This window comes from Saimiri boliviensis, chromosome 5 (genome assembly GCF_048565385.1).
Source record: "Saimiri boliviensis isolate mSaiBol1 chromosome 5, mSaiBol1.pri, whole genome shotgun sequence".
Lineage (NCBI taxonomy): Eukaryota > Metazoa > Chordata > Mammalia > Primates > Cebidae > Saimiri > Saimiri boliviensis.
In genome coordinates, this window is record NC_133453.1 from 143,130,214 (window position 1) to 143,142,613 (window position 12,400).

The following is a 12,400-nucleotide window of genomic DNA, read 5'->3' on the forward strand; positions in this document are numbered from 1 at the left end:
CTCAACTAGTACAGTGACAGATCATGTCAGAGGGTGAAGAAGAAGTGGAAACTAATGAATTGGAGGGCCACATGGGGGTCCATCTCTTCTACTGAAACCTCAGAGAGCTGGGTAGCTCACCTAGAGAAACTAGGGCAGAGGTTCTCAACCCTGGCTGCACATTAAAATCACCCGAGGACCCTTAAAAAACCCTGAGGCTAGGCCGGGCGTGGTGGCTCACGCCTATAATCCCAGCACTTTGGGAGGCCGAGATGGGTGGATCACGAGGTCAAGAGATCAAGAGCATCCTGGTCAACATGGTGAAACGCCGTCTCTACTAAAAATACAAAAAGTTACCTGGGCATGGTAGCGCACGCCTGTAGTCCCAGCTACTCAGGAGGCTGAGGCAGGAGAATTGCCTGAACCCAGGAGGCGGAGGTTGCGGTGAGCCGAGATCGCGCCATTGCACTCCAGCCTGGGTAACGAGCGAAACTCTGTCTCAGAAAAAAAAAAAAAAAAAACCTGAGGCTAGCTGGGCATGGTGGCTCACGCCTGTAATCCCAGCACTTTGGGAGGCCAAGGTGGGCAGATCACAAGGTCAAGAGATTGAGACCATCCTGGCCAACATGGTAAAACCCCGTCTCTACTAAAAATATAAAAATTAGCTGGGTACGGTGGTCTAGGCCTGTAGTCCCAGCTACTGGGGAGGCTGAGGCAGGAAAACGCTTGAACCCGGGAAGTGGAGGTTGCAGTGAGTTGAGATCATGCCACTGCACTCCAGCCTGGCAGCAGAGTGAGACTGCTTCTCAAAAAACAAAACAACAACAACAAAACCCAGGGGGCCCGCACTGCACCAATACCAATTAAATCAGAAGATCTGGGGAAAGGGTGAGCCCCTGGTATTTTTAAAAGCTCCCTAATTGATTCCAAGGCCCTGCCAAAATAGAGAGCTACAAAACTAGGATGAATACCTAGGGAACTGGATTCATCGATCCTTGTCCAGTGGGGTTTACAGCCATTTTATAATGAATAGGGCACTTGTAGGAGCCTCATAGCTGAGTAAGGGAACTCTGCATCCAAGCCTTAGCCAACACCAACAAGGGGGTGACCATGCTTAAGATCCAGAGCGAAGTGGAGATCTCAGGGGATACCAGCTGGCTACAGAGAATGACCGAACCATCATCCCCCTCCCTCCACTCCAATACAGGTCAGGAGCAGACTAAACAGGGAGGGATTTTTTTGTTTGTTTGTTTGTTTGTTTTTTAACGGAGACAAAGTCTCCCTCTGTGCCCTGGGCTGGAGTGCAGTGGTGTGACCTCAACCCACCACAACTTCTGCCTCCCAGATTCAAGTGATTCTCCTGCCTCAGCCTCCCAAGTAGCTGGGATTACAGGCGCCCGACACCACGCCCAGCTAAATTTTGTATTTTCAGTGGAGATGGCGTTTCACCATGCTGGCCAGGCTGGTCTTGAACTCCTGACCTCAAGTGATCCGCCTGCCTTGGCCTCCCAAAGTACAGGGATTACAGGTGTGACCCACCGTGTCTGGCCAGATTCTTGAATTAGATGAGATTCAATTTGCAATAACCCACTTTGCCCCCAGTTTGCTGAGATTTACATTATCTGCTATCAGGAGGAATAAAAACGTCACATTGAGACATTGAGTTGCATGACTTGAGAAACAGGTACATGCTCACCTGCATTTTAATCATGAGCGTTTTGTTTTGTTTTATTTATTTGTTTCAATTTAAAAGCAGATACTGTTTAATAACTGGCCAGATTAGAAAAAATCCTGGTAGACATCTTAGTTCATCCGCCTAAGAAACCTGTTGATCTGGTCTTCCCTGTTGCCAGCCTCTCCACCTTCTACAAAAATGGGTGGTCTTTTTCTTTATTTTACCTCATGGAGAGGATAATTTGAAGAGCCACAGGAAGTTATTAGCTTCTTTGAAGTGTTTTTTGACAGTATGGAGCTCATGAATCGGATCCTCCATGCAGGTGATGCCATATTTACCGAGAGATCCAACAATCAACATGTTATCTGCCAAGGCAATTCACTTACTGATTTTGCCATAACCATGCTTGTAGATTAGTTCGTTTAGTGACTTCAGGCTTGGCTACCCCTATGCAATATGTGGTTCTGCAGTCCTCAGCATGTTAATTGAAGCCTTGCTGTGCTTAACAAAGGTTCCATTCAAAATTTGACAAAGGCAAAGAAGCTACAACACCTTTCAGACCTTTGGGCTCACTCACATCCACTGATACCTCTGACCCTGATGACAAACACCAATTTGGGTTCTGCAGATACTCAGAAGTTGCCAGCTTTTTTTGCCGTCCAAGCCATTCGAGTTTCGGTTCTGTACATCTGCCTGTATGTCCTGTGATAGTGCTTCGCTTTTTCATAGATAGATTTTCTCCTTGCCTTTCAAAGCATCTTTTAGGCAGTCTTCTTTCTCAGGCACTTGCTCTTCTGCTCTGCAAAATTCCTTGGCTTTTTCTTAAGGGTTTAGGGCACAGCAGGAACCTTCTTCTCTTTGATACCTCCAGGGTTCCAGCAGACAAGAGCACATTAAAAAGTTTTTTTCAATGTAAAAGCAGCCTCTGTTGTCATCTCTATGATTCACTATAATGGTGGCAATTTCAGGCTCTGGTCCATCCCCAAGGAAGAGATTTTTGTGGCAATTGGTACCCAAACCACTGGTCCAGTTCATGCCCTGATCCTTTCTTGGATGTTACCCAAATTTTTGGCCTGGTTAGCTAGCTTGTAGTCTGAATTCAGTGCAAACCCATCCCTGCAACTGGCAGGTAACTCAAGAGGTCTATGCCTATGTCCATGTCTGAGTCATCTTTTTTTTTTTTTTTTTTTTTTTGAGATCTTGGCTCACTGCAGCCTCCACCACCCAGGTTCAAGCAATTCTCCTGCCTCAGCCTTCCGAGTTGCTGGGACAACAGGTGCATGCTGCCATGTCTGGCTATTTATTATTATTATTTGTATTTTAGTACAGATGGGGTGTGGTGGGTGTGGTGGTACATGCCTGTAATCCCAGCTACTTGGGAGGCACATGCCACCACACCCAGCTAACTTTTATATTTTTAGTAGAGACAAGGTTTCATCATGTTGGCCAGGATGGTCTCACTTTCTTGACTGTAATCCACCTACCTCAGCCTCCCAAAGTGCTGGGATTACAGGCGTGAGCCACTGTACCTGGCACGAATTATCTTTATTTCCTTCACTGAACTAACCACAAATGTGTTTTGCTTATTGTAGACATTCAGAATTACCAACAGATTAAAGGATAATAGAAACCATAGTAATAATAATAACAAGACTTGCTCCACTCATTCAATGGCATCGCTCATACTTGAGGGCTCCTCTAGCTGCCATTTTACGTTAAATAAATTCGGCTCTAACTTTAAAGGAGAGCTTTTTAGTTGTCTCTTTAATTTCTTAGTCTTTTACACAGCCTTTTTTACATGCTGATGTTTTCTAAATTTTCTTTTATAACATGTATATGTTTGTATTTGTATAAGTAAACAGGAACATAAAGAAAAACAATTCAGGCCAGGTGTGGTGGCTCACGTCTGTAATCTTAGCACTTTGGGAAGCCGAGACAGGCAGATCACCTGAGATCAGGAGTTTGAGACCAGCCTGACCAACATGGTGAAACCCCATTTCTACTAAAAATACAAAAATTAGCCGGATGTGGTGGTGCACACCTGTAATTCAAGCTACTCAGAAGACAAAGGCAGGAGAATCACTTGAACCCAGGAAGTGGAGGTTGCAGTGAGCTGAAACTGTGCCACTGCACTCTGGCCTGGGTGACAGAGTGAGACTCTGTCTCAAAAGAAAAAAAAAAAATCATTTCAAATAGTCTATACTCTTACTATCCTGATAATACCTGTCAAAAATGTTTAAAAGTACATTCAAATGTACATGGTTAGAATGTTTAAACAGCTTGTGAGAGTATGAGATGCCATAAGAGAGCTGCCTGGTACACTCACCTTTACCCTGCCCTCAGCTCCTTTCCCCATAGCAATGATGTAAGTGACTATTATTCCTTTCAGAAAGTGAAATATTTATGTCAAGCTGCAATTGAAATATATTTATATATATATACACAGATTGACAGATATAGACAGAGACATATATAGATAGATGTTTGTAATTTACATAGAAAGAAGTCTATCATTCACAGTGTTCTCTAACTTGCTTTTTTCAAAGATCGTATCTTAGAGATTATTCCATATCAACATATGTGGACTAACTTTATTTTTTTTTAAACAGTAGCAGAATATTCTATAGAGTGACTACAATGTAATTTATAAAACAGTTTTCTCCTGGACTTTAAAAAGTCTTCAGATTCTTGTCATTATGAACAACGCTGCAACCAATATCCTTGTAGCCCTGCCTTGGCAAGTTTTGTGGGTAAATTTTTATACATTAAATTTGAATTTGTGTTTAAAGTATCTTAAGAGCTAATATGTGATTTGAATAATAAAAACTGCACATTCTGGCCGTCAGAGAGGTGTAGCACTGAGATTAACTGTCATGAGAGGAAGAGAAGAGTGACTGGCCTTTCTGCATCTCCAACTTCTAGAGCCAACAGGAGCAGAGGCAGTCAGTCAAAGAAAGCTACCCACTTTTCTTTACTTTTAAAGTCAATGCTCAACACATCAGTGATGTCTCTGTCCCTGGGTGACCAGAAATGGTCCAGGAACTTGTGAATTCCAAGCAGTTTTTCTCAACCTCAAGCTCACTTACTGCCTCTGCCATTTTGTCTAAGCAAGAAGGGGATCAAGGCAAAAGAAGATGAAAGAATGGCTGCTGTGGAATCTGCTACTGCCTCATACCCAGCCTGACAGAGCCTGGGAATGCATATTGAAAAACTGCTTAGCATTTACTCTTTAACAGAAAATGTAGAATATAAACACATGTGAAATTCCCACCAAGCCAAAAGCATCTTCCGGTTTCCCTTCTTGGAGGAAGAGATTTGTTTAAGAGAAGGATATTTCATCCTTGGCACTGTTGACGCGTTGTACTGGATGGTTCTCTGTTGTCCATGGGGAAGCGTTGTTCTGTGCGTAGAAGGATGTTTAGCAGCATCTCTGGCCTCTTTCCACTAGCGCCCACTCCCTCCTCACCCACAGTGGTCTCTAGACATGTCTCTCTTGTTGAAAACCACTGGTCTAGGAGCACATACACACAGACGCACACGTATTTGTGTCCTATTGCTAGTAGCTGAATACTATTCTCTTCATGTGATTATACTATAAATTATTAACCTAATCTCACTTTGATAGATATTTACTTCTTTTTTGAATTATTTTGTATTCTAAACAATTCTACGAGCAATACATTCTGCAAGGGACAATTCTTAGATGTGGAATTGCTGGGTCAAGGCTATGCACACTTGACTTTGCGATAGATATTAACCAAATTGCCTTCCAAGGAGAATGCACCAGTATTCACTCACTAACAGTGTGTGAAGATGCCTCTTTCTATATGCCCTTGCCAACTCAGCATGTTAACAAACCTTTTCATGTTTTTTAATCTGCAAGGTGAAAAATGGGGTTTTTCTGTCACAGCTCTGCTGCTGTGTTCAGTTCTAGAACAGGTATTCTAAAGAGAAGTTGCTCAAAAATGTACTCTTGTATAGATCCAAAGACCCGGACAGAGAATTCTGGAGAAGAATTCTGATAAAGCGCTTCAGTTTCTTTTTTCTTTCTTTAGGTTAAGCCAAATCCAACTTATCTCAGCTGCTGGAAATTGCAAATGATTCTCAAGGAGAGACCCAGCCCCTTGAAGCTGTGTGCTTAATTCACACAACATGCCAGAGCATGATTTCTGGAAAGGCTTTTTGCATTCCTGTAGATCCGTATATGATAAATACTTTTATCATTTTCTGTGGCATTCACCATCATGGTGCTGAGAGGTGCTGTCTGCTTTCATCTATGTGCTGAATTACAGACATACATGATCAAATAAAGTCAAGACAAGAATCAAGCCTCATAAAAATCTTGCCTACAGCATGTACCCAAAAAAGTCAGCCGTGCCAAGGCTATGCAGGCCAAGTGAAGCCAGAAGTTGTGCAATTACCCAGAAAAGGTTGAAATTTCTGACAAAAACAGGGACCTCATTGAAAATGTAAGCATAAAATGAATCCTCATTAAAAGGGGGGGAAAAAAAAGCTGCTTCAATACTTTGCTAATGTGAACACTGAAAATCGTGGTTTCTGACCTCTAGTATGTGCTTCATCTGTGAAGCCCAGGGTGAAATAGATTTTCCATTCCCTGATTTTCTAGGTTGGTCACTTTGGCTCTTACTTAAACCAAGTTTTTGAATCAGACCAGAGTGTTCCATAATTTGCCATTGCCTGATTGAAGACGAAGTTCTATTCTTTCACTCAGGGCTCACATGTGGGAAGCCTACTATGTGTTAGGTCCTCAGCTAGGCTCTGGGGAAGGTACTAATGAGGAAGACATCATGGCTGCTGGCCTGTCCTTGCATCAGAGAAGATCTGAGAAGAGAGGCTGGGGACCAGCGGAATAGAGGAGCTTTGTGGGTGTGTGCGGCGGTCCCCACACCATCAGCAGGAGCTGTTGGGGTTTATCAGTCCAGTCTGGCCTAAAATTAACTGACCAGGGCAAAGGGCTTTTGGCTACTGTCAGGAAAGTAGATTGTAACTTCTGACCACCTCTTGTTTACTCTCTTAGTGAAGGAGGGATCCCTTGCTCTAATTAATGTGAGATGGCCAAACACAAGATACTTCACACTGGGGAGTGGAGGTTGGCATCAGTTTATGAGTCACATATCCTCACAGCCTTGGGGAGGAGGATACCGCCTACCATATGGGGCCACATGGGAGTTACACTTGGGACTGAGGGAACCAGGAGGGGCTGTGGGAATCAGGCCTTGTGGCAGCAAGAGGGTGAGGTGTCCCCAGGTTCCTGCAGGGGGATGTCATTGGCTTGTTTTGGTAATTTTACAGGCTGGCAGGGACAGGGAACCTATTAAAATTAGGTCTGGATGGTGCAGCTGGTCTGGCTGATAGGGGAACTAGCTGGGTGAGGAATCTTCCCCGCTGAGTGGGGGGCATATCTGGAGAGTGAGAGCAGGGGGTACTCAGGGTGAGACCTTGGGATCTCATGAGGGTCAAAGAGGGTCAAGGCAGCAGCACATGACATTTTAGGCCTTACAATATAGTCCGTTACATTTCTTATTGACAATTTTCCTTCTCTCCTCTTCCAATAGTAGCCCAGGATTATCTTTGAGGATATGGACCAAATTTCTGCCAACTTCAGCCTGAATACAAGCATACAATCAACACTTGCTGAACAACTGTTGTGATATTTTCTTTTTGTCTTGTCTGACACACAGGCCCTCTTCTTCTGATAATAGCATCTCAATTTGGGGTAAATACTCTCCTCACTCTCAGTCCATGTGCCCCTGAGGTTTTGATGAGTTTGAGTCCCCTTCCAGGACTCCAGGGGTGGGTGAGTCACCCAGATATGACCAATCAGAGCACTTTATCACCCCGGCCATGGTGATTGGTTGAGAGAGACATGTGACCTGGGCCAGGCTCAACTCTGGGACTTTGCTAATGGGACTTGGCAAAATAAAGATCTTTTTTGAGGGAGATCGCAAAGCTGGAAACTCTAAGATCAGAGTTGTTGCAGGACCAGCTGTGAAGAGGGCCTGTATGGGAGTGAAGGCCACACAGAGGGGCACAGAATGTGGTGGTGTATGGGGGGCAGGATCTGAATGGATGACGTCACTTCCGCCTCTAACTCAGCAGTGCTGGGACTGGAAATATCCCTGAACCTTTCAGTCAAACAAATTAATGTGTTCTTTCTTTTGTACTTTTTGGCTTAAGTTGGTTTGGCTTGGGTTCCTGTTACTTGCGCCTAAAAAACTAAAAGATAGCCAGGGCCAGGCACAGTGGCTCATACCCACAATCCTAGTACTTTGGGAGGCTGAGGTGGGTGGATCACTTGAGGTCAGGAGTTCGAGATCAGCCTGGCCAACATGGTGAAACCCCATCTCTAACAAAAATACAAAAATTGGCTGGGTGTGGTGGCGCACACCTGTAATCCCAGCTTCTAGAAAGGGTGAGGCAGGAGAATCGCTTGAACCCAGGAGGCAGAGGATGCCATAAGCCGAGATAGAGCCACTGCACTCCAACCTGGCAGATAGAGCGACACTCCATCCCCCCATAAAAAACCAAAACAAACAAACAAAACCTAATAGACAGTCAGAAGTAGATTGACTTGCCCCTTTTAAACAGGAAGGGAGCAGCTTGTACTAACTCTGCTTATGATTCAGTCTACTACTTCTTTCTGGTTATCCTGCTTAGGTAACAACAATGCAACAACAACCTTCCAATGGCTTAAAACCACCCCTTGCCCCCAATCTTGTTCCAGCCGCACCTGTGTTCTTTCAACAAAATAACCTCTCTCCCACCTCGGGAACTTGGTTATTCCCTCTGCCTGAAATACTCTTCTCCAAGTCTTAATCTGGCCACTCAACTTAAATGTCACTGCCTCAGAGAAGCCTTTCTACAAACACAGCTAAGGCACTGGCCCAATTACTCTATCTCCTGATCATGTGATACTTTCATCATAGCTCTTGTCACCATCTGACATTTTCTTGTTGGTGCATTTTTTATTGTCTGTCTACCCCCGTGACTGCAAGCTTCCTGGAAACATGCATCTTCTCTGTACTTCCAGGTCAAACAGTGCCTGGCTTACAGTAGGGCCTCAGAAGTTTGTGAAAGGAATCAGTGATCGACCACACATGTAACTATTATTTATGTAGCTTATGGAGGTGCTTTAACCTTGAATAAGGCTATCTTACTCAAGGTTATCATCTTTTATGATAACCTTTTATCATCAACTTTTATGTGCAGGAAAATTGAGGTTTGGAGAGGTTGAGCAATTTGCCCAACATAACACACGCAGGAAATGGTAAGAGATGTGATTTAAACAGAGGAACTTTTGACTCCAAAATTTGTGGTCATTCCTTTTCAGTCACTCCCAGATTTGTCTCCAGTGTCAACAGTTGAAAATTCTAAAAGATATAAATCCTTGCTAGATTATGAGTTGCAGTCTGGAAATGATTTGTGTTCTTTCTGTAGCCATCACAGAGAACTGACCGTTCTCTCTGTACAAGATTTTCAGGGACATCCAGACCCAGAATTGGTCTAAATGGACATCTTAATAGGCATGGTAGAGTCTGATAATGCCTGGAAGGCATTTCAAAAGAGATTACTGAAGGGGAGCTAAAGGGTTCTTGGTAGGAGAGGTCAAGCCTTTAGAAGAAATTTTGTGACAAAAATACACAGGCAAAGGAAACAGTAGACAGAGATCATGATGGTTACATATGCAAGAGATGATGTGGGTGGGATACAGGAGATGTGTGAAATGCAGTCTCTCTTTGGATAGAATTTAAAATGTGAAAAGAAAATAAATGCAAGGTTTCAAACTACTGTAATTGACATGTGAACATATTGTTGGTTGTGGAGAGAATCACAAAATCTGAATAAACTCTGTACGGTAGAAAGAATATAGCAAAATGACAACATATAATTGAAATTGAAAGACTTATTTGAAGTTCAATTGTGTAAAACATCCAGCTGTCAAAGATTTGATTTCTTATATTTTAAAAGTTTATTTAATCTTTAGGTAGACTTCCACATGTAAGAATATAAACTGAGCAAAGAAAAGCTCTTTTATCTGCTTCTTTGAGAACCTGAATTCATCCTTTTCATCATTAGCCATTCAAGAATAAAAGCCCATGTGATATTAAAATAAGAAAAGTGAAAACATTTCTTTCAATGCTTGAAAAGGATGTAATGGGCCACATTATACATGTCCATGCTTCAGTTACTGATGGTTAGGAATAGCCACATGGTGGACATGAAACCTTGCAGCTTTGTGTAATAATTGCAAACATTTTGTTATTTTCTGTGATTTCCCTCCTCAATTCAGCACATTGGTCACCTTAACACATTCATACTTATAAACATTTTCCAATGGTCTTAATAGTGCCCAAACTGAAGTTGAATTTACCATTGTAAGGCATTGTAAAAATACTTTATACCAGATATATTAACTCCATATGAGCATAGAATGCTAAAATATGGCATCACTTAATTTTTTTATCCTGAAATAATGTTAGACCTACCAAAAGTTTTAAAGATGGTGGAGAGCTTTGGGCGTGGTGGCTCATGCCTGTAATCCCAGCACTTTGGGAGGCCGAGGTGGGCAGATCATGAGGTCAAAAGATCAAGACCATGGTGAAACCCCGTCTCTACTAAAAATATAAAAATTAGCCGGGTGTGGTGGCATGTACCTGTAGTCCCAGCTACCCAGGAGGCTGAGGCGGGAGAATTGTTTGAACCCAGGAGGCGTAGGTTGCAGCGAGCCTAGTGACAGAGCGAGACTGTCTAAAAAAAAAAAATTGTGCAGAGAATTCATTGAAGACTTCCATAAGGATATTATGATTATCAAAATAGGAAACTAACATTGGGATTTGAGATAACACTATCTATTGTATACTCATAGACTACAGACCTTATTCAAATTTCACCAGTTTTCCTACTTCTGTCTCTTTTCTGCACCAGGATCTAATACAGAATCCCCTTTTACATTTAGTGATCATATCTCTTTGATTTCCTCTACTCTGGAACAGTTTTAACAAGCATTGGTCAGTTATTCTATAAAATAACCCTGAGTTTGCAGTTTGACTGATGCTTTCTTAAGGTTAGATTCAGGTTATACATTTTTAGCAAGAATACCAAAGAAGTGAGATGCCCATCTCACTGCATCTTATGATGGCGTACGTGATATTGATATACTTCATTACTGATGATGCTAGCCTTGTTCATTTGCTTAAGGTGGTGTCTGTCCCATTTTACATTTAGTGATCATATCTCTTTGATTTCCTCTACTCTGGAACAGTTTTAACAAGCATTGGTCAGTTATTCTATAAAATAACCCTGAGTTTGCAGTTTGACTGATGTTTTCTTAAGGTTAGATTCAGGTTATACATTTTTAGCAAGAATACCAAAGAAGTGAGATGCCCATCTCACTGCATCTTATGATGGCGTACGTGATATTGATATACTTCATTACTGATGATGCTAGCCTTGTTCACTTGCTTAAGGTGGTGTCTGCTGGGTTTCTCTACTGTACAGTTACTATTTTTCTCTTTGCAATTAATACATATCTTGTAGGACACTACTTTGAGATACGCAAATGTCCTGCTTCTCCTCATCCTTTCACCCACTGCAACAATTATTAATGGTGGTGTCTGCCTAATGATGGCTTTGTAGTCTCCTTATTCCTTCTACCTTGTATAGTTGGAATTCTTCTGTAAGGAAGATCTGTACCCTCTCTCTCACTTATTTATTCATTTAATTATTTATTCATGTCAGTACAGGCTCATGAATATTTATTTTATTACTTTTGACATGGCTCCATCATTTTTTGAGCACTTCCTTGTTTTCTGGTACCATGAGTTCATCTTCTCCCAGTCCTGGAATCAACCATTTCTGTAAGGAGCCATAGTTACTTTTATTGCAAAACATCACTTATTACAGATCTGGGCATTTATCACAGAACTTGCAATAGAAAGGGAGTGTACAATTTTCTCTCTCTGGCACACAGACATTAGGGATCTGCAATCTGAAGAACTTTCCAGGAACAGAACAAAGCAGATTCTGTTTTTATCTTTAGGTTTAATTAATAGTGTAGAATTTTGATCATCTGAAGTAGTTACCAGTCACTAGATCTTCGATGTAACAAGTAAGACATAGTTTCTTACATGTGGCATTTCTCAACAGGAGACAAGCCTTTATACAAAGTTAAATTTGGAGTGAGAATTTACTAGCAATTTAGTGTAAGAGATTAAAAGCCTTCAATTTTTAATTATTTATTCTCATACAAGATTGAGATATGGAAATATTTATTGAGATACTTTGCTTGGTTCACACCATACTTTAAAAATACCAACTTTGTGTAAGTGTTGGAGACAGAAGATTGAACATGGCATGCTTCCTGTCTTCGAGTGGCTCACAAAACTCCTCCAAAGCTCATTTTACCCCAATCACTCATTTGCTCTAGTTTTCCCTAGTTCCGGTGAACTTACTTTCTTCCTTGATGAATCGATTCCTCTCCCTGACCTCCTCCTTCTGGACATCTTCTACTTCATAAGTCATTTCCCTTTTTCTTTAGCCCATCTGCCTCAATTTCAAAAATCTGCTAAAATTTTTCTTCCTGGCTGGGTGTGGTGGGTTGTGCCTATAAGCCCAGCACTTTGGGAGGCTGGGGCTGGTGGATCACCTGAGGTCAGGAGTTCGAGACCAGCCCTGGCCAACAAGGCAAAACCCTGACTCTACTAAATATACAAAAATTAGCTGGAT